General features: G+C 39.2%; 1 protein-coding gene and 1 long non-coding RNA gene across 2 annotated transcripts in view; both read left to right on the top strand.

Moving 5' to 3' along the window:
- Window positions 1-20,657, top strand: part of olf413 (DBH like monooxygenase olf413) — a 193,860-nt gene extending 173,203 nt beyond the window's left edge. The window contains exon 11 of the transcript XR_004581779.2: window positions 19,887-20,657. The gene's annotated coding sequence lies outside the window, so the exon portion shown is untranslated. The remainder of the gene's footprint in view (window positions 1-19,886) is intronic.
- Window positions 20,658-20,775: 118 nt separating this feature from the next.
- Window positions 20,776-21,590, top strand: part of LOC117605714 (uncharacterized) — a 29,628-nt gene continuing 28,813 nt past the window's right edge. Inside the window, exon 1 of the long non-coding RNA XR_004581780.2 lies at window positions 20,776-21,184. This is a non-coding gene — a long non-coding RNA (uncharacterized LOC117605714). The remainder of the gene's footprint in view (window positions 21,185-21,590) is intronic.

Raw genomic sequence — 21,590 nt, 5'->3', positions numbered from 1 at the left:
CGGATAAGATATCTCGGTTCTGTTACGAAGAAGAGAGATAAAAGGGGATCCAATATAAAAAGATGAAACCATTCCAGAGAACGAACAGAAAGAAATTTAACATTCAATATCTATTTACGTTGAAAGTATTGAGATCGTTCGAACAATTTTCGTAACCAAATGATTAAATCTTAAAAAAAGAACGTTTCTAAAGCAATTAACGTTCAACCTTAATTAACGCAGACAATTACTCGGTCAACGCTTTTAAATACTCTTTCCATTATCCTCTACCATTTTTAACTTATTTCGAAGAATTAAAAGCTGGATTCGCAACAGTCGACGGAAGACAGAGATACTGAGCAACAATTTTTCATCCAACGATACTCGTTTCTCTTTTTTCTTTCTTTCTCTCGTGACTCGCACGGTCTATCGTTTGAAGTTAGTTTCCAGGAACTTTACAAGTTCCAAGTCGGGCAGAGAACGGTGGAGCCAAGACTTTATCTTAACTCAACCATTCCCGTCGAATTCGATAAATCCTTTTCACGTTTCTTTTCATTCTCCCTTTGCTCAAAGCTTTTCACACCTAATCGATGAACGAACATCGATTATCGTTCGTCCAGCTTTGCTCAGTAACGAGTTCTCATACATTTTTCTAGTGTATCCATGTTCGAGGAACGGTCTCACTCGCGACCAGCTTCGAAATTCTTTCTTATTATAATACAAACGAAAGGACACAAAGATTTCACCATTTTGACGTTGAATCCCATTAAGTCTGTTTACGATGTTTCATTTAAACTTGTACTCTCTATTCTGTCTTCTTGTTACCGAAGAATCGTCTACTTAAAAACGGAATCTTATTTTCCTCTTATCCTCTTTCCGGGTTACGTTTCATGGATTTTTTAAACGCATGCTTGTTTACATTTCATTGCGTGATTCTTTTAAGAGGCAATGTCTTGCGACGTGATATGTAAACTCCCCGGGACTACCTTTTATCCGCTTCTGAACGATCTCGTTCCGTTGCCGTGTCTCGTAGGCAACGAGCAACTTTTCCTCGCGCACGATAGCCGTCGGAAGTCGACGGAAGTAGCGCTCGTTTCGCCCATCTCCGGAACAGATTGAGTAATAAGAATTTACCGACGCGATCCTCGTTCACTTCCCTCTGGTCGATCGTCGAAGGTGCTCGATCCTCGCTGTTTGATCCTCGCGGATACGGAAACGGGACAGGCTGTTTCGATAAACAACCAGGAAGTTTATAGAATGAAGTTTGAACTCTGTCGGAACCGCAACCGCGATGATAATGGTTTCGCAAGGAATAAGAGAAACATACAGTCCCACCAACTCTCCATGTAATATCATCTTCCGTTTACTTTGTTCGAACTGGTTACGCCGATCTCCAATTCTACCAGTCGAGAAGTGTATTTTTCGATGAAAATCAAAACGATCTTCCACACTGTCGGGAGAACTAACAGTTATTCGTATTACGGATGGAAGGATTTTGCAAATCAACTGTTTAGTTAAACAAATTTTTCCTTTCATCCTGTTCCATTCAATCTCCATATTCGTTCATCATTTTATCTAAGAGTAAGCGTGTTTTCTTTTCCACACGCGCAAGCACCGGCTTGCTTCCGGTCGAATGTGGAAAGCCGTTAGCTCCGGTCTGAATCGGTCCAAGTGTTCTTGGAAGCAAGCGGAGGAACCGTTTGTTTCCCGCAATCTGCCGGACGGTAAATTTCAAGCGAGTGGCGTGCATGGTACGGTAGAACTGTAGGATAGAAATGGCTGTTGGCTGAATACAAAGGCAAAGAGGACGGCGGAGGGTTCGGAGAAGCCGAGCTAGAAGTTAGGGGGTAGAATTGTCTAGGGGAAAGAGGTACCTTAACCATGGCGGCAGGCCTCCCGGGGAATCAGCTGATCTTCCAACGACTGCTCCCTGCGGTTTCTGATGTACAATCGCTGTAGCACGCTATCGAATTCCTGCGATACCGATTTCAGGGACGCCATTATACAGTTCGCGAGAAACCTGACCGGTTTATCGAGGCTTCCTTACCGACTTGGCTGAACGTTAATCCTCTTAAAGATAATTGACGTTACGCAACGATAATTTACTTCTCTCTTCCCTGGATTCGAATACCCTGTACGGGGTTAATTACTATTCAAGGAGGAGGATCCTGTGTGAAGTGGAAACGCAAAGTCATCGACGGAGGCTGCTAGTACGAACGTCAGAGGGTGTGTTCCACTTATCAGAACAGTGCTTGCACTGTGCCTAATTAATGCGAAGAAAGAAACAGTTGGATTGCTATTGTAATTTGAAACAATTTTAATTGTTTTCTAGCTTTCCTAATAATTATTTCAAACGAAATCGTTTTAATCGCAGTGCGCTAAAAATGTATAATAGTTCAGTTCTTCGATTGCTTCGTTTCGCATCGAGCGTTCGATGCAGTTGCGCGTGTTAGTCGAAATCAACGAGCAGTCCATAAATTCGGAATAAGCTGCTCTCGCGAGGAAGTGGCTAACGAACGAGGTGACGGCTCGATACATCGATAATTCCGTGATAGTAGTGCGAAGCAATTGTCACGGTCGATCGATGTTCATTCGGTAGAACGATTCGACGGACGAGGGGCGAAAAATCAACTTCGCGGGTTCGTTTCATGACGGAATAAAGGCAGCCTCGGCCGATCATTTTTCAATTACAAACACCTGCTTGGCCGGGGCTATTGGATTCAAACGACAACGGAGAGGAAAAAAAAAAAAATAAAATCAGCACGAAACGAACTATTGATTCGAACGGGCTGCTTTCCGCGAGCGCCGCGGGAACTCTTTCGAAGATAAATCGGCTGGATGCAAAATCAAAATGTCCCCGACGAGAGATCACGCTTTATCCGACCCCGACGAGACACGCCGTCGTCTATTATCCGGCATTATATTTCGCGTTATTCGACGACGCAATTTCGCTGGATTTACCCTCGGTCGCGGCCGGGATGGAAGGGGTTTAGGAGGAAAAAAAAAAAAACGAAGAATCCTGACCTCTGATTGGTCTCAATCGGATTGCGAACGCGTCGTTGAAACCTGGTGACTGAAAATTGGGCAGTCGCCAGACATTCGAGACGAAAGACACGTTCGTTGCTTTCCCTGCCTTTTTCATTTCGTATCTGTAATTGAATCTGAAGCTATTCCCGCTGACAGCTTACAGAAAAAAAGAAGAAGAAGAAGAAGAAAACAGACAACGCGGGAAATATCATACGCCTCTGTTCAAAAGAATTCGATGATTCTACATGAACTTTCAGAATGACCCAGTTGAGAAAGTACGATGTGACATAGAAAGGGTATCGTGAATGAAACGTTAAGTAGCAAGAGATATTATTATAATTTTATAAACGATGTCGAGATTCCTGGAACAGTGTCGTTGCTTTCCTCGTGCGGTAACTCAACGTGCTGGTAAGAATACGTTCGTTCTCTAATATATAAATAATCGTAAGAACCTATTATGCTTGGTAAGAGACACAGTGTTCCGTGAACTCATGTTTATTGTAGATTTTCATGCGCTTCCTGCACGGCCACAAAATATAAGGCTCACGAAAGTCTCCGAACATCTGGCATACGTGGCTGCATTCAGCTAGCGGCGCAACTTCAAAGGTAAAAGTACTCTGGGCTAATAAATAATAAAATACACCGAGTCGTATGGCGTTTCGCGTGGAAGACACCTCGTTAAAATATGCAGCGTTCCCCGGTAGACTTGAGAGACATGCCGTGCCATGCAACATTCCAACAGACGTTGCCGGATAAAGAAAGTCACCGGGGGATTGAAAAAATTACGAGTAAGTCTCTCATGAAATTTCGGTGCTCCCCGATTAACTTGATATTTCCCCGCTCACGCCACGTTTACGCGAACAGACGGGCAAAATTTCATGTTTACGGCACCCATGCGTGGGTGACGTTTGAATTTCCGCGGGAATTCATCATTCATATTATAAGGAACTGGAAATACTAGAATTATAGGTAATGAAAATAACGAAATGTTATCAAGATGTTAATTACAGAATGAAATTTTTAACTAAGAACACTGGAAGCATAAAGTTAAGTAAGTTTGAAAGGAAGAAATTTCAAGCTCTCCGTGCATCTTATCTTTGTCTGCCGTTTTTTAGTTAGGTTCTTAGGTGACGGTAATTTGTTCTGTGTAGAGTTTATAAGCTCAAGACTGGCGTAATTATAATCACCAAGAAAGCGAGATCGGATGATAAAACACCTCTTGCAGCGTTAACGATCGTCCTTTTAATGTTTGTGCACAGTATTCTTAGTTACACGCAGCTCGATAGTTAATGTTTAATACAAGTTAAAGAGACAGTTCGTTGAGATAAGGCAATTTTCTGTTGGTCTATACGTTTGATCAATTTTAATTAATCTTTTTTTTTTAACGAACCGGTGACTATATAACGTGTTCAGAGGAAGTTTGATACAAGTTACCATTTCCTTCTTTAAAAAACTTCATATCATCTTATCCCTTTGCGTGTCATGCCCTTTGATATGCCACACAATTTCCATGGCTTGTCAGCGCGATTAAAGGTGCGACCTCGAGGAGCAACCGAAGCAAGGAATCAAGGAAACCGGCCACGTTCGTCGTGAAACTCGATTACACGTCATTAAACGCGTCCCCGGCACTCGGATATAAATTATGTCCTCGGAGTATGCAAGATCAGAGGATAAGACGACGCCGGTAGCATTAATGACCGGTGCATTAACGGGCTCGCGTGGTTTCTCGGTTGCAAAGGCCGCGAAAGTCCCTTCTTATTAAAAGACGAATTAAAAGCTGCTCCATTAAAACCGCTCTCCGCGGGACATTTTGCATTATTCATGCCGGAGATCGTGTCTTTGTGACCGATCGGCCGACGTACCCAGACAATTTAATTACCCGCCGCGAAACGTTCTTCTGTTTAATTAAAGGGAAACGCGTGTACCGACGTTCCTCCGCGAACTGCCACGCGTGCTTTTCCCCATAAAAATTCTTCAACCTTGTCGTGCTGTTCCCAAACAAGACTCCACTGCCACGTATGCTGTTTTCCTTACCTCAAGTTCGCCAACTAACATTTCGAAGCATAGAATTATAATTATTCAGTGTGCAATCCTTTCATAAAATTTTTAATTAATTTTATAATATTCTCTGAAGAGGAACTTATGCCATCTATCGTTCAATTAAAACTTCAATGCATTAATTAAAACTCTGTTACTTTCGTTATCGCCATTCCAGAAACGTGATTTACTAATTGTTTGCAATAATGGAGTAATTGTACGTTTCTAAAAGGTCGATACTCCGCAAATGTATAATAATAGCAAGGATTTAACTCTGTATTACTGGAATTAACACGCGCATTATTCCCGGCCGCTATTCAACGAATCAGAATAATTAAAGTTTTCCTCCCCTTGCCAAATTAAAGGAAAGTTTCGCCGATAATGCGACAGTAGAGGTGACGCGATAATTTCCATGGGACAATATTCCGGCAACGCAACGTCCCTGTTCGCTCGGCATTTTCCTTAAGCCACTTAACTTCTTGAAGTTCGAGGGCACCGACTATCGGCATTCGCCGTGGGGAACAAAAAATCCAGCTAATCGCGTTTGCTTAACAGCGCGCCGAGAAAAACAAAAGGGGAAAAAGCGGAGGATAGTCGTTCGACGATTCAGTCCTGAATGCATTTCCTTTCAAGAAAAATTATTAACATTCTTCCGTATTTTTATTCCAACAATTGCATTAATCAATTTCAATTTTAACAACCGATCGGAAGAATTCAATTCGCTGTCGTTCGTGAAAAATACTTCACAAGTTTATGCTGCACGCCACTATGCGATTTTATTTCACCCGTTTCGCATTGTACGACTGATTTGAATAGCAGTCTGCGGGGTTCCGAATGCCACGGTTATGATCATCAGCTACGACCTCGGTGAAAGGAACAAATAAAAAGCGATCGTTGATTATCGGACATGAAAAAATTGCAGCCATATTTTTCGTAACGGTTCGCGGGGAAATTCCGGGAACGTTGCGTCCGCAACATCACGCGGAATTTCGATCGAAACGAAATAAACTAGAAGCTGTCAGGCCGATAAAAAAAAAAAAGCGACGGAAAGCGTCGGCGCGTTCTCTGTATGGCTGCATTACATTTTGGATGAATTCACGTGGTAGCAAATACGTTTGGGAAATTCCAGCCGGACCGGCATGCCGGTGGCCTTACCAACAATTTTCGTTAAACCTGCGTCAGTTGGATTTAGATACGTGTAATCGTTTACAACGAGTATCTTTACAGCTGCCCTCTGCAACGAATTACAACATCAAACAGAATTTTCGACCTAGAATGGTCTCGTTCCGGGGAAACAACAGCCGCAAACGTTCCTCCGCAACGATAATGGTAAATGAACCGTTTCACTGAAAGCGAAGAACGAAGAATAACGTGGAAATTTGTTGGATGAAGAGATAAAAGTCATAGTGATGTATGTAAAAATCCTCTAATCGTTCGTATGGCACAAAGAAACTGAAAACCAATGGGTGCTTTCGAAGGAATTAAAAAGCGTTTCACAGAGTTATTGCAAGTGGTCGTAGCGATTCTTATCGAGACGCTTTCCGTCTGCAGGAAAACTTTTCGTTTACCGCCGACAGAGAAAAGGAAGATACGGTAGGAAGGAAAAAAAAATACAGAAGAATGAGACATGGAAACGTTCTGGGAATCTATACGATAGCGAGACAAATGTTGTCCTGATCAAAGAGAATTCGAGAAGCGGTTCCTTGTGAAAGCGGCGCGAAGATTGCAGAGAAAAGGGCGAAGTAACGGATCCGTCTGATCCGCCACGGAGTTCGACTACTATGGCGTACCTCACGAGACGTATTCCACTTCGACATGGCACGCCGCAAATCCGTAAAGCTCAAATCCCACGGAGTCCCTGTGGATTTGCTGAGCGTGGAGGAGGGGGAAAGGTTCGAAGCGGGAACGATGAAAAAAACCGGGGAAAAAGGAGAAAAAGAAAGGAACACGAAGGAAACAGGGGTTCGTATGGAGGGCCACGGTTAGAGGGAACGAAAGAGAAAAGGAATTTCGAGGCTCAGACGTTGCGATTGGCTAGTACAATTTGGAGGATTCGAAGGGAAGAGCGTAGGGAATTTGCTGCCGATCGATACTATGAATATTCGATATCACTGTCGGTACGCAAAGTACCTGTCAAAACAGCAATTTCGAACATTAATGTCGTCGCAATGACAACGTTTGCGAAGCAAATACCGCATGCTCTGCACCACGCAGCTAGCCTCTTATTTGTCAGCTATCTATCGCAAACGATATGATTAATATTTTGCTATTGATCAAGTTGCTGTTGTTTTCGAACGTTCGACGAAACTTTCAGGAAACTCGACTGTTTGATTATCACCGTCTGCCTTGCCATGTGCTTAAACTACTGCACCATGCTGCTACTCGGCGTTCTCGAGCTACTTCAAAAACAGAGACACACTGCGAGCTTCTTGGTACACTTTGGAAATGTTTGCTCAATTCTAATCCTATCGTTACGAAGGACTTACACGTTTCGTGATTAATTACCGAATTTCATCGATGAACATGTAAGTAATCTTCTATCAATTATTTATGGTTAATTTAAAAAAAAAAAGACCTGGAAAACTTTAATTATTCAAATGTTAATCAATGTGCTAGCAATCCATTTTATATCGTGCTGTAATAGGGACCATTATTTTTACTACGACAGTTAACAAGTTTAATCAGCTACGGTTACGACCCGTTTCGTCACTTTATTACGGATAATGAGTAATTAGCCGAATGACGTATATTTGAACATTAATTGTTCAGTGTCGATGAACTACGCGAAACATCGGGATTAAGCCGGAGAACAATGTTTCGGCCGAAAGCGCAGGCTATTAATAATCTCAGACATAGGGAAGGGGCTATTAGCTTTTCCTTAGTATGTCGTTTAAATTAATGTTTGTATGCACCGGCTTCCAACTTCCGACCGGTACTTGAACGGCAGCGAGATTTCTATTTGACTTTGCCCTGTATTCTGTGTGATGTGCGCCGCGTTGCTAATGTTTATAGAGCAGATGTATAGAGTGCACAAGCCAGTGTTTACACAGGGTAACGCGATATTTTAATATCGCGAATTTCCTTGGATTTAAATGCCCTTTTCGTTTAACGCGTAAGTGACACATATTACGTGTCTACGTTGAAACGCAATGGCAGCCGAATAAAAAAAGATATCCGCGATTCGACCGATAAATTCGTTTGATTCCACGAACACGGAATATATAGTTACATTCGGTTTGATTAAGGATGGAAATGAAATTTTTATGAAAAAATCTCACCGATCAACCGGAACGCCGTTACTAGCTATCAACGAGCGACCAAAATGAAATTTGTCCTCCATCTCTCTTTTTCTACCTTCTCCTCTACCGATTCTTCTCTCCGTCTCTCTTTTCTGTCTATTTGAATATCGACGAAACATCGAGCATGAATTTTTCATCCTGGATCGCTGGTGACAATCTAACGAAGTTAGTCGTACAATTTCCCATTCGCCGACAAAGCGACGATAAAAAGCTCGGATGAAACGAGAAGGTAACACGGGAGGAGCAGGGTACTCCTTACGACGTTCGGTTCTTCTTCTTCTATCTTCGATACGAACGAAGTGTTTGTTACCCGACTCCACTAGACGCTGCCTTTGTCACGGAGTTTCGCGGATCCTTAGACGGGCTCAAATTCTTTGGAAAATAGTTCTCCAACTTCAGTCAACATCACTTCAATATTCTTTCTTCTACGCTCTTCCCGAGTCAACGCGATCGATTCGAGTCTCATTTAAATAGATTGGCAAGCTCCTGAGGCGGATGCAATGAATTCTGATAAACTGTGACATTGATTTTGTGTTACAATTTTTATTCCACCACTACAATCGATGCTTAGATTGTCAAAGAAAACTTACATATATCAAGAATTGAAATAATTTGACACCAATAATATCTTTAACTCCTGTTTTATTCAATTTTATACCGAGAATCCTTATTAAATATCGTCTATCTTACAATCGTGCCATAAAATGTATATAATATTAATATCGTAATTAATGTTGTAATTACAAGCGTTCCTCTATCACAACGAACATATCTGAACCCGAAGTAACTCCGAATGTCGGTTCGCAACGAATCCCACGAAAATTCCCGGCAGTCAAGCGTTATCGTTTTAATTGCCACCTTGTTACGGCAGCCGTGTTACGTGCGTTGAAACAGAATGGCGGCTGGCAACGTTAAGAATTCCACGTATCTTCGTAGCATTCAGACACGTACGGTCATAAGCAAAGTTCCGGGGAATTCTCTCACGGAGTAGTCGTTGGGTAGGTCGCGCGATAAGACCGGACGGAAGAATATACGGTAGGAGTATAAAGTAAGCGGGGCGACCAAAGACCGCCGTGGAAGATTCATTTAAGGCTTATGAAGAAGTCTTTCTCTTGGTTGGAAGACGAGCCAGCCGGCACCGTTCTCCTTTTCCTCGGCTACACCAACGTTCCTCGTTTCACCGAATACCATTCGAGCGTGCAACCCTCGTCCCCAGCTCGAACAACCGAGCCAGGATAATGGAGGACTATCGCCACCGGTGGAAAGTTCGTCGCGAAAAGTTTGGATATTTTATTCGGTGCCGGAATAACTTTTAATATCCCCGTTCTCTTGGTTTATGTCACAGATAGACGGTCTCCAGTGGAGAGCGGGTAAAAACGAGGACAGAAAGGGACAGGGAAAGGGTGAAAGATTGGAAAAAAGTGGGCGGTCTATGGAGAAGGTGCTCAAGGGTTGCACCCACTCATCCTCCGAACGGTTTTCACGACTTTTTAGCCCGCTCTCGTTCTAACCTCGCGCTCCGCCGAGTTTCGTGGAGTTTTAATGAAGAGTTCGGGCTCTTATTGGTTTCCCCTTTAGGAGGACCGATGGCTGCTGCACCGTGCCGTTTCTATTTCATCCGGAGGCGTTCGCGCGTTTTATTGCAGCCTCGGTTGCGTATTTTCCCCGACTATCCATAGAACACCGGCTGCAAGCGTCGAGGCTTCAGACTACGCTTAAGTTGAAATGGAGCGGAGATGGAATATTATATACGCGCTGCTGTAATGTTAACTAGTTGGAAACTCAGAGGCCACCGACGGGCGAGGCAGGTTATTCCTTACGGGCGTAAGTTTCCTGTAGTTTGAGGAGACGGTAAATTGCACGGGATACATTGTCCCTTCTCGAACGTGCCTCTATGCGACCGAACTTCCGTTGTCAAAACTTTGCTCCAATGATTTCTTTGATAATCATTTCCGTTGTTATATGGATTACCACCATCCACTATGATACTTAAGAAATTATTTAATTGAGCGTAATTAAAATCACGACTGGTCAATTTACAACTGGTGTAATTTTAATTCATTATAAATTCTTGTTCCATAAATTTTCATTTCGAGTTGTATGAGAATCAGTGACCATAGGATGAGCAAATAACGTTATTCAAAGTGGCATAATTTTAGCAGAGCTTTACTATAGATTTGCAACGTTTAGCCGTGGCCTTGTCGAATTAATTTCCAAGGTACGGGTTGCGTTACGAACGCAAAGCGTTTTGCATCGGAAACCTAGGTAGCTTGGTTCATGCCCGAGGGCAACGCTTTAACAAATTCGGGATGTAATCACGTCCAAGTTTCGCGTCTCCTTAGCTGTTGCTTAATTACGTAGTCTGGCAACGCGTCTCGACAACTCCGCCTAGCCGAAGTTTCTAATCCGCAAATCGTTGCCTAATATACACACACCGGCTAGGTGATGCATGCTTAGAACTGGTAGTTTATGTAAGCCAACTTTCGGACCCTGTTTCTACGACCCCAAACAATATTTGCACAAATAATCTGCTGAACGTCTTATAAACGCTCTAGAAACAATTCACAAATATTTCTGACTAAAAATCTTGAGAAATTTTTAAATAGACTAAAAAATAAATAATATCATGACGATATTTACAGTGTCGTAATTATCTTAGAAGTTAACTACGTAGGACTTGCGTCTTCAAACGGTAGTATGATTCTATTGTTCCGTCGGAAATAATTGCAAACTCTGTCTACGTTACTGTGGGTAAACAACGGTAGTGTACCGCGAGTTCACGAAGCATAAGGTGGATGTTTGGTACTAACATAGGTACAAGAAGCCTGTAATTAGAAGTTCGCAGTTATGTCCATAAAATTACAGTTGTGCCCATAAATCATGGCAGTTTGGTTGCTGAGAACGAGTTAACGGGCATTCATTGGAACACGCACGTCCAGAAAGCGTTTATGCGAATCGAAAACATGATATATGTCTAGCAATAAAAATCATTCAGCAAGGACAATAGCGAACCCTAGAAGATTGTTTCCATTTAATTAAAATTTCATATCGTCTAAAAACGACGCGTCTCTTTGGCGGACAACGACGAAAGTAAGAGTAATTTTCATCGTAGAGAAGTACGTCAACGAAGACGTCCCCTTCTTTCATGCAAATGTCGCTTAAGCAACGTTCAATTTACCCTTTTAAATACGCGCCGCGAAAGCAACGGCCCTCGATTTTATTGTTCTTCCAGAAGCGAGAAACCCGTTGGCGCATAAAAAAGCGTCGATCCTTGATGCGCTGCTTTTCTGCCACCTCTTTGCATTGGCGAATCGGAATCGCGTCGAATTCATTGTGAATGCGCATTTAAGCCGGAAGTCTTAAGGTATAAAGGACTCGTGTGTTCGCTCGGACAAGCATGTGTGTGCTGTCGAAAAGTTGGAAAACGAAGGAAAATTGGAGAGCGGAAGGACGAGGAAAAAAGAGGGAAAGAGATGGTAGCAGGAAGTTGTCATTACGCAAATTTAAGGCCAGAGTATAACAGACGCGAGAAATTTTACGCTTTTTGCTGCTTGCAAGTTCGCTCGTAAAAAAAGGAGCCTGTATTAAAACGCATTAAACCCACCTGCTGGTAGTTCCGCTCGTATCTACCTACGATGTTTTACTACTCGTGCCAAAAATTTAATAAGTTCATGCAAATGAGGCCCTTATGTAAATCTGGAAAGGTTTCACGGACAGCCAGATCCAAGGTTCGCGGTACACACTTTTCGGCTGTCCCTTATTACTGCGGTAAATTTTGCTGTTGTAACAGAAACCTGGCCGTCTACGGCAAGGTAATTTGATTTCGGATCGTGCGACCAAATTGCGGGGAATTAATTCTGGTACTCCGGAACGAAATACGCCAACGATAATATGTATAAACCGTGATTACGTACATGGACTTTTTAATTATCGAATTTATAACACCTCTGCGATCGTGTATCCCTTATAACCAATTATCCCTTTTCCCTTTTATTTTATAAAGTTCTCTTAATCTTTTCGAAAAATTGCTCCCTGATCCGACAAAGGATCGCTGGCAATCTAAAGTTTCCCGAAAGTTTTGTCCATCAAGACTCGGTACGAGGTTCGTCTCTTCGAATCCACTCGTTCGAACTTTTCATTTTCCCGTAATATACAATTCCCCTCTCTCGAAAAGAAGTCTCTGTCGTAGAAGAAGAAGAAGAAGAAGAGGAAGAGAAAAAATATCAGATCTCAGTCAGCACATTCTGTCAGAATCAGTCGAGGGAGCAGGATTCTCTTTGAAACACGTATCCCCTTGTTCGTTGGAACGAGAGTACCGAAGGAAATAGAAAGTAGTAATAGTACCAGCATAAAAAAAAGAAGGACTTGCGTTTCGACGTGGAAAAAAATGAAACGAGAAATGGGCGGAAATGGGGGGTAGAAGAAGGTTGAAGAAAGGGAGGAAAAATAAGGAAGCGAGGTTAAGAGGGTAACTTTATCTGCGCTTGCAGAAGCGGTAGTCGAGTTCGATTTTGCGCTTCTCGCTAAGTTACCCGATCTGCTCTCCATTGTCTTGTGATAACTTTCTGATACCTGGCTAATGATTTCCTTAGATACGCTGTGTTTCAAGAGCGAGAAGAAAGACGAAGCATAGAGCTTAAGTCGTGAAACTTTCCCCAACTAACCGAGCTTCTGCTCTTCTTCGCCTTCTACAGTATTCGCGAGGGTGTTGCGAAAGTCTTATATCCGCGAAATGATCCCGCGCTGTACCTTCTCGTCACTCTTGTTACATCAAAGAGGAAACGATGCACCTTTTCGTTTACATGCATTACGATACGCTCGTGCATCCTCGAGTTCGTAAACACGTGTCATCGTTACAGTCTTCCATAAATTTTGATTTTGTTGTTGACTTGTAACATTCGAGAAATGCACCCAGAATAGAATCATAAGACATAAATATAATATTATATAGTAATTAACAAACTGCAGGTAATGAAGTTATTAGTATCCTCTGCTGAAATTGGCAAAGGACTTGTGCAGACGAACGAACACGAATGTATTCTCTTATCAAAGTGAAGTATTATAAAATTAAGCGGATATTAAACCTACTTTTGTTTTTTGATCAATACGCTATACAGTCTTGAGCAATTAATTATCATCAGTGTGAGATACTGGAGTGGAAATATCAGTATTCATGGACCGAGAAATCCTTTGTAATCAATTATAAATACACTTTACAATAACACTTTGTTCCAAGCATTTCTCATTGAAATTAACAAAATCGTTAATTAATTACATAATTAATCGCATATACGTCTCGCATATACTTTAAAGAGCCACTGAAACCGCCGGATGAATAGGAATAAAATTACAACTGAAATGTTTTGATGAAACGTAACAATATTAATTTTCCAAGTCGTCTGGTTCTTTGTTCAACGAAACATGGTCGTGCTGAAAAAGCTCGAGGAACAGAAAAATACGAAGGAAACGGGTAAAGTTTATTCCTCGAACCATCCTGTTCACGTTGTCGCGTTTTTTGCAAGTCGGCATGATGCGGCAACACGTAAGCTCATCGAAACTTGAGTACTCTCCTGTTTTACGAGATAGAAAACAACTTTGGTGCTTAAACGATAATTTGTCAAAGGCAACACGACCCAACTAGAACCAAAAACCGTACCAGTGGAAACTTAACACGTTGCAATCATCTAGAAATCAAATATCATACGTAACGTGACATGAAATTTTATCTTTTCAATAAAAATTGACATGTTTTTAATACCTGTGGCACGAAACATTTTTACAACTGTAACTTTTATATTTATGCGTCGATAAGGTGTAGTATATATAAAATTCTGAATTAACGTGAATCATGTGCAGTATTCGATGAAACAGCAACATGCTGCAATTGTCGAAACTCTTTTTGCTCTTTGTGGGTGCTGTTTTAATGTCAGGCTTTTTAGTGACACCAGCAGAGGTAAGTAAACACTTACATTTATAAGAAATTGTAAGTTCTAAAATAACGAATTTTATGTTTGATTATTTATAGTCTATAGGATGCAATTGTAAAAGAAAGCTTTTGCCTCCGGCATGCTGGGTACGTTGCAACTGCTATAATCGCAGTACTAATCAATTATTGTTTCTAATTCTATTTTTTCTACTTTTTAGAAACCATGTCGTAAGCGAGGATAACTTCCTATTGAAGAATGAACGACATGCACGTTGGCACATCCAAGAAAGGAGTCAAACTTTTTTTTGAATTTTATTTTTCATTGTCTAAGTACAAAGTATGAAATAAATTGCATATCATTGAAATATTAAAACTTATGTCTGGAGGTTCTGTTTAAATGTTTTTCAATATGTTCTTGTAATCTTATTTTCCTAAACCTCTGTTATGAAGCATTGATTTTAAAGCTATAATTTTCGATAAGCTCTTTGTGGATGCTGTTTTAACATCAGGTTTTTGCGTGACACCAGCTGTGGTAGGCGAACATTGAAATTTCCTCCACAAAGTGGTAAAACAACAGAAATTGTATGTGAATAAATGACAAATTTTAGGTCTGATTATTTGTCTCTAATATGCAATTGTGGAAACAACAGGTTGCCTTGGGCATACTGGGTACGTTTTAATTATCCCTTTAATAATATACGAATTAATGATTGATCTCAATTTTTATTTTTATTTTTTAGGCCATATGTGGTAAATGAGTATAACTTCATATGGACGAGTCAACGACAGGGGCAGTGGACAGCTTAATTTTATTTATATTTTAATTGTCATTGTTTAATTAATAGCATGAAATAAATTGCATGTCTTTGATATTAATATTTCTGTTTGGAGACTAATTTTCCAGTAACAGATACCATGAATACTCTGCCATGTCCAGCAAATTTGTGATTTACAATATTATAATGTTTCAAATTACGATTCGTATGAATCATTCTTGTAATCTTGTTCGCGGAACTATTATACAATAATTCCAGAAAATTGTACCAGGCACAACAGGTACAATGATATTACATGGGATACATAATGCTATCTACGTTATTGTTTGTAATATTATACGCGGAATTTAATATTCAATAAATTGATACAGCTGCAACACGTTCGACATGAAAGTTTAATTTTATTGTTAGAATTGTTATTTGTCGTACTTGTTTGTAGACAAAAAAAGAATATAGATTCCCTGTTTGTTACGATTCATAATTTTTGTAACACACTAATTTTTAATACCTAGATTTTATAATCTCATAAAAGAATGAAATCAAAACATGTGCAAATGTTTACACGTTTGTTTACTGCATCGAATAGCGGCTACGTATAAAAAGCGGAAGCCCCAATGCATGCACCATTATTGAATGAATCAGCAGTTTAATAGGAAGAAACATGTATCAAAATATTAAGTTGCTTTATGTGCTCTTTTCCTTGGTTTTGTAGTCAGGAATTTTCCTGACTTCTACGAAAGCGGTAAGCAAGGATTTGAAAATATTTAAATTTTCTTTTCAGAATATTTGCACAAAATTTTATGTTTCATTCATCTAACATAATTCAATATTTTTTAGGCTAGATGAGGAGATTTCTACAAAAATAGATGTCATTACCCTGAGATAGCAGCTATGTGTCCTGTACGTCCATAAGAATATTTTACTGTCGATTAATTTTATTATAATTGTGATGATTAATATTTACAATTTTTTTTTTTTAGCAGTCGGTATGCAATGTTCAAGGATGAATGGAAAACTGTACAGCTGTGCTAATGTAATGAAGAAAATTTCAATAATTTCAGGTGCTGTTATATAGAAAACAGGAATAAAACATTCCGTTTATTCAAATCCACCCTGAAGTCCTCTATTCAACTTCCTGTCTACTGATTTTCTTTTTATAATTTTCATTATTTCAAACGATTTTTCACCACCAATGTAAATCGTAACTTGGAATAAGAAAGATCATAAGCTGCATTGGTACGGTTCTAACATCTGGCTTTAGTTTGCAGCGTATTACTTCTGTTTTCCTGAAAATGGGAAGGCGGACGTGGAAACGCGGGAGTGCAGACCGCGGCCGGAAAGATTTTCATGAATATTCTTTGGGTTACAGTAATGCGCTTTATAAATATGTATTAAACCCGTGGATTTTACTATCTCCGACAAATTAAGCTTTCCAGCTGCCTTAACCCTTCCTGTTCCTCCTAGCCGGAGCGTTAACGTTGGAAAGATGCAATTGGAATAGTAATTTCAACCACGATCTGCATCACGACCTTCTTCCTTATTCCCCTCCTCTGTTTCTTCTCCTATCCTCGCCAGGGACATTTAATATTCTGTACGATGAATTTATATTTTCTATTACATAGAAGAGGGTAAACCAAAATACTACCAAGACATAATGTACCCCACCCGATTAAATTCTTTGATATTAGTCGAATCTTTCGTAACCTAAAAAATTGTATATATGCAAACCACTAAAAATTTTGTCATTGAAAAAGAAAGTAATGTTTTGCGTAAAATCTCGATTTACGTTTTGAATAGTTTTTGAGAATTATTCAAATCTGGTGCTTAATAAATATTTCTATGAATGTTGACGATGTTATTCGTAAAATATGTAAAACTTCAACGAGAAGCAATGTGATTTATGAGTATAACATAGAACACGTATTTCTACGTTACACGTGGAGTGTAAAAATAAAAATGACAGCAGCAACGATGCAAATTTGCACTGTTCCCGTGTCTCGGTGATAAAAATGTTGGAAATTTTTGATATAATCCTTGGTATTTGTAATAGTATTATTCGAAAAGGTTTTTGTCATCGCAAAATTTAATTGGGAATTATTCTTAGAATTCTGTGATTATTTTATAAATGACTTTATCCGCCTTTAATATTGGAAAGGATAAACGTATTCTTAGCATGGATCATTAAAAATGTAGAAAGTGTACAGGGTGATGGTATTAAAGCGAGTGTTACAATTTTGATGCATAGCTTTGTAAACTGTTCTTGTTAAAACATTTAATGTTTCATAAATTGGCATGCAAACAGCGATAAATAAATTTTTTGTTCCTCACCCACCGTACCGGACGGGTTGTTAGAGTTTCTCATCGATAAATAATAACAAATTTCGAGAAATAAAATCGTAGATAAAAAGAAGAGCGTTAATATTCAATGTCAGGTGAAAAAAAGTACTTCATCATTGTTTGTGATTGAAACTTCAATGAAGTTCATGGTTCTCATTTTTCATTCGTTCTCGTCATCATAATATCGTAAAGCTTTTTAATATCGACAAAATTTCGCTTAAATAAATTTCGTGGAACGTTAATTTTACATTTCTATTTGGTAAAACGAAACGGTTGAAAATTGTAGAGCAACGAAACGATTGTGTGTGGTATGTAAATCTATCGTAAAAAATTGTACGTTTGCTTTTATGGTACATTTCCATGTTGGCTACAAATGATTGGAGTTATAAAGCAAACTAGCAGAGAAATTTCAGTTAAATATTCTACAGGAAAATTGTTCAGAATGGCTGCATTCATTTACTTTATTCGGTTAATGTAAGCACTTGCAAAGGGTTCCCGTTTCTAAAGTGGTAATGCAAAACTGACAATGAGTATATAATCTGTAATAAAGATATTTTCCTTTTGAAACGATAGATGTAACGATATAATTTAAATATGTTTCGAAATTGTCCTGTAAATTCAATAATCTTCCTGAATGTTTCCATTCATGGTATTATAGAGGTATTCTATTTAATGTTCAATTGGATCAAACCAATTAGATGATATGCCATTTCGGTGTACAGACGTTTTAGACATCTATTGATATTAAATGCTGCTCCTGCCGATTTACATGAATTTAATACTTACAAGTTCATTTTACCTATAGTGTCATTAGAGTGTTCACGATGTAATCTAATACACCCACTAAATATTCATGCAGTAAACACGATCGTGGGCTAAGCTGATGTCACTTTAATTAATTCCGGAGTCCGTTAAAGTAACTGCATTTACACAGATTTACTCTGAAACAATTCTACGTGTAGAATTATCGTTGATAGTCTAAAACTCTCTAACGTCGAAATTTGATGATCCAAATCGTTCCCGAATGAATTCACAAAATAGTAGAAAAATTTCATACATTGATACACACATGATTTTATCCAAAAGATTCTGTGGTATTCGTCGTTCGCTGGAAATTCGAACAATTTCCTGACTGTTTCTGATGGAATAGTTTCGTGCAGGTTTGACAAAACTGTCCCTATATGGATCGGTGGTTAGTGTTCAGGATCGTTGGCGGTATGGCCGATACCGAACGGAAGTTTTGCGGGAAAAAGTACCGCTACAGTTTCACCTTTAAAATCAATTAAGCTAATACAAAGTTGGTGGCTGTGTGTTGGTCAGGACGGCGAGATGGTCTGTGTCTTTGTTTCGAAGTAACCGGCAAGTAAAGGGTTGGGGTCCGATACTGTGGGGACAACTTCATAAAAGCTCAAGTGGCATAATCGAGTAAAATAGCTGGCGCCCAAGAGTGAATTAACAACTTTTTATACTGTTAAGTCCCTGTTGTTCCGCCATTGTGCTCGACATTCTGAAGTGTTATGAATTTAATCGTGCTTCATTATGGTTACGCGACAATGACGTCCAAACAAACAGATATCGCTTTCTGGAGAATATTGTTTAACACATTTGATCATTTTAATTACGAGATGTTGCATGGAACGTCAATCGATCAATTTTGTTTTTTGTTTCAAACACTTTGGAAAATGAAAAGTTATTCGTTCTGTAAAATGATACATTGTATCGGTTCGTAATTCGTTGAACTTTTATGAAGATTAAGTAGAAAAAGAAGGGTGTACGTATTACGGGCAGATGACGAAATTGCGATAAATCTTCGTTATAAACTTTTACCTGACTTCAACTCGCTAATGAAGGGTCATTATTCAGTGGATTCGCTCGTTGAAATTAAATTTTCATAATTGAAGGTACATTAAGGGATATAAAGACGGGTGAAAACTGCAGCTGAAAAATTTTACTCGGTAAACAAATAGAATAATTGAAAGAGGGATTAGAGACTCTCAGAAATAAAATATAATATAGCGAAAAATATGGGAACGATGTGTGAATAAACGGATGCGAAAACAAGTTTCCAAACGTTCAATTAAAGTATTTTATCGTTATTTTTGATTACCTTTTTTCAACAATTACATATATACTGAGAAATCATTACCCCAAACATTTATTGTTTAAATCGGCAAATTTAATATTCATAAATTGAACTCTAAAACTCTATATCCAGTGTATTTTAATAATGTTAAATGATTATTCAAGCAAAATCTGTGAATTATTATATCACGGTAGAAAATATGGAAATTATTCCAGCAGGGTTGATACGTTACTTATAATATTTGCGACAATAAGTGTCGAGAGTAGTTTCAATAATCGCTATTCATTCGGTTCAGTGATCATTAAGCCTTTTATCAGCAAATAATTAAAAGGATAAATACATAGTCGAAAAATAATGGGACATAATTACGACATCGTGAAACTTCGTGGAACATTTATTAACGAATTAATTTCTTTTTCCAGGTATACATCGCCTGATTTCGACATGTCCGATTGCTCGGATTTCATCCGAATTATATCCATTAACGGAAACGAGCTAGAAACACGTCGTTCAGTGAATAATATATTGTTATCAGCGAAATTATTAAGCGATTATGAATATACCTTAATTATGAAGGATTAAATAATTCTCCAGTAATATGAGACTCAAGCTTAATGGACAAATGAGAACTGCTTCATGTTTAATTTCATTATACTGGCTATAAATGCTCGACCTGGAGATATCTTCTTAATATAAATTATTGGAAGAAATGCATTATTATGTGAGTTCGCAAAGGGAAAAATATTTGGTAAAATAAGAATTAAGTACCGTGCGTCGCCGACCTTTCGGATGGATACTTGGTACTTATAAAAGAGAATAATACGAGAAGCGAGCGGATGAAGGAAGAAATTTCGTTATTACTGAAAAATTACTACTTCAATGTCAACCGCTTGCTTCCCAGAGGTTTAATCATATGAAATTTAATATCACACTGCTCCGTTTCTGTACGATAAAGATCAAACGCGTGACAAGTAGTAGGCAAGACTAGATTTTCATTATGCTAAAGCGATGCTCTTTGTTATCAACACATTATCGCTCGAGCACCTGCCAACAGGAGAGGATTATCTTGATAATGAGTTTTCTCTATAGCTCCCATCTGAGTAACATAACACGTTCTCCGCCGAACCTGAAGATTCTGCTACTACATGACCCATAGTTGTTAATTATTCACTTGCGAATCTTGCAAGCTGGTGATTAATGTGTTTTAATCAAGAAAAGGCAAGTTTAATGATAACTTTACCTTTCGAGAATCATTTAAAAAAATTTAAGCTTTAATTTAAATGTTCTTTATTTCCTCTACTGTGTAGATAGGATAGTGACAATACAAATAGAATCGTTAAATGGCAAAAGTAATTGCACGAGGGGATTCTGGAACATGCGGTAAGGTTCATCCACCGTAGCATCAATTTTCCAAAAGACACCAGCCTGTTTGGGTTGAACAGCATACAGGTGAAATTGGCGGGCCGGTGTTGGCAAGGGACGCCATCAAATCTAATTTATACAAGGCAGCGTAAGACCCGTTGGCCTCTCTCAATCTTTGGGTACGGTTTGGTGGATTACAAATCGTTCCGGTTGCCGATGCAGGCAGCCGGTGGCCCCCGCCAGACACGGACAACGTTTAAAGGTTTACGCTTGGCCCAGAAACGCAGCAAGCAGCCGGAAGGAAGGCGGTCTGCGAGTAGCAAAATGGCGTCAGATGGATGACTCCATTAATTAGCAGGTACCTTCGCGTTCCTCCTCGTAGCTCTATCATTCATTCGAGTCACTCTTGTTTCCTACGACTTGCCTTTCCGTCGAGCTCCGAATCGCGTCTCCTTTCCACCAAATTTATATATTATGAATGATCGACCTTAAAATACAGCGAATGCAGTTTTCCATAGCTCGTAATCTTATTTTATTTTCCGATAGCTGAGAGAAATTTTGCGATTATTTGATTAAAATGATCCATAACCGAACTAACCATACGAAAAATTGTCGAATTTCATGACCTACTCTTCCCTGAACCACTAAAGTGATTTAAATCAAATTTTGACTGAGTGCTCCACTAATAGTGTTAAATAAATTAAATTTTAGATTTTATTTTTCAAAAATAACGAATGACTCTTCTTAATGTAGCCATTGTTTTC

This window comes from Osmia lignaria, chromosome 14 (genome assembly GCF_051020975.1).
Source record: "Osmia lignaria lignaria isolate PbOS001 chromosome 14, iyOsmLign1, whole genome shotgun sequence".
Lineage (NCBI taxonomy): Eukaryota > Metazoa > Arthropoda > Insecta > Hymenoptera > Megachilidae > Osmia > Osmia lignaria.
The sequence above is the reverse complement of the archived record's forward strand: the minus strand, read 5'-3'. Positions and strand labels throughout refer to the sequence as shown.